At 38.4% G+C, this 2,150-nt stretch overlaps 1 pseudogene; it reads left to right on the top strand.

Annotated features, from left to right (window-relative positions):
* Positions 1 to 297: 297 nt before the first annotated feature.
* Positions 298 to 418, top strand: LOC145405910 (5S ribosomal RNA; annotated as a pseudogene).
* The last annotated feature ends 1,732 nt before the right edge of the window (positions 419 to 2,150 follow it).

Below are 2,150 nucleotides of genomic sequence, written 5' to 3'. Positions count from 1 at the left end.
ATGATGATGATATGGTATTAGTTATTGCTATTAATATTTTATTTTATTATTTTTATTATCGGCTCCATTATTGAGTCATCAGGAACATAAGATCCCGGAGCTAAGTGAATCTGTCGAGACATTTAAAGTGACCGGTCGCGTTTCCCTGAGTGGTATTAGCCTGTAAGAGCAATAAGTATTAGCAATTCCTCGGCGGTAAATCCCTGTGGACCACATCCAGTTGGAGCGCCTTACCCACTGGACCACCAGGCGTCAGTTTAGTTATGTACTGAAGTTACCACCCAGATAGAATAAGTGGATAGTGGACGCACCACCAGTTATTAACACCGCTTCCCGTCCGATCAGCGAAGTTAAGCAACGTTGGGTCTGGTTAGTACTTGGATGGGTGACCGCCTGGGAACACCAGATGCTGTTGGCATCCCTACGTGTCGAGTGGGGTTGGTGGAGGATTAGTGCCCCTCCCTGTAAAACAATTAACTCTAAGCCCTTGGCCACCCCGTCTGGGATACATGGCGTCTGGCAATGAATAATGAATGAATGATTATTATTATTATTATTATTATTATGATTATTATTATTATTATTACCGTATTGTTTGCTGAATAATTATTTTGTACTACTACGACTACGACTACTGCTACTACTACTACTACCTTATTGTTTTTCCTGCTGAATAATTATTTTGTATTATTACTACTACTACTACTACTACTACTATAATTTATTATCATTATATTATTATTAGCATCGAAGTTGGACCGGGGTTATGTATTCACCCGTGTTTGTTTGTCTGTTTGTGTATATCTCAAAACGTTATTATCGGGTGACAGTGAAATCTGGTAAATAGGTGGGTGGTAGGCCAAGGATGAGTTAAATTAGATTTTCATGTGGATCCGGGTCCGGGTGCAAAAATAAATTATAATTTTTATTGGCGTTGGCGAAGGTATCCGCTCTCCGAGTAATTTCAGATTGTTTTATTATCATTATTATTAAAACTTGCTACATCCCTGTAAGAAGTTTTCTTGTTTTTGTCAGTATTATTATTATTATTTTTATTATTATTATTTTATTATTATTATTATTATTATTATTATTATTATTATTTTATTATTATTATTATTATTATTATTATTATTTATTACATATTTAAAAACTGCGATATTTCAAAGGCTATTTGGCCAGGCCCTAGAGCTTTCAAACCTAGTCAACTTAGCATGAAAGTTGTCGGCTTCTTTTGGCCAAGTATGGTTGCAATCCGTCAGTATGGTCTGGAACACATAAGTGAGTCAGCCACGCTATCTTAAGAACCCCGTAAGCCATTATATTCCGTATGTCACCTAATTTTCCATGAAGGATTAAGGCTAGAGCCACGAAACTTGGTGGACTTATACATTTTCAGGTAGCCGATATGGGAGTAGAGACTGGCTATACTTCTGTTTTTGCCTCCTGTGTCTTTGTCTGTTTTTGCTTCCTTTATTTGTCTGTCTGTTCGTGCTTCCTCTGTTTCTCTGTCTGTCGGTTTTTGCTTCCTTTGTGTCTGTCTGTTCCTGCGTCCTTTTATGTCTGTCTGTTCTTGCTTCCTTTATGTCTGTTTTTGCTTCCTTTTTTTCTTCACTGACTCTCACTGTGCCATATGTTAGACTTTTGACAGTACGCTTGTTTTCTGTATATCTACTCTGTACGTCCGAGTTGTCTGTGTTCGGCTGTCATTTTTTTTTTTCCTGCTCTGTGACTCTCTCTGTTGCGTAGAGTATGTATGACAGCCCACGTGTTTTGTCGTTTTTCACGAATAGTAATCAGTTCTATATCTTCTCGTTTCTTCGCCGTCCCAGTTGACCCTTTAACCCGAGAATCTAAGATATATTTTGTTTTTATGGACTGTATCAAACCTTTCTGAGTTAAAGAATATTCCCCTCATTTCAATAAAGTCATGTAGAGATGACAAAGTAAAAAAGATGCAATCGTACTGAAATTTAAGCTCCCATCCCTGCCCAGTTTCGCTCCCCAAAGCTAATCCTCTTCCCTTGCTCTTCCCTCGTCTCTTTCACAGATCCACACACAACCATTTCCCAAGCTTTACCACAGTTCTCTACTTTTCTTCGGTCTTTTCCACCATTCCCCACCTCTCCACTCCCCTCACATCAGATCTC

This window comes from Coenobita brevimanus, chromosome 68 (assembly GCF_032717465.1).
Source record: "Coenobita brevimanus isolate Jiangsu-jjx chromosome 68, ASM3271746v2, whole genome shotgun sequence".
Taxonomy (NCBI): Eukaryota; Metazoa; Arthropoda; class Malacostraca; order Decapoda; family Coenobitidae; genus Coenobita; species Coenobita brevimanus.
This window is presented reverse-complemented; position numbering and strand designations above follow the sequence as displayed.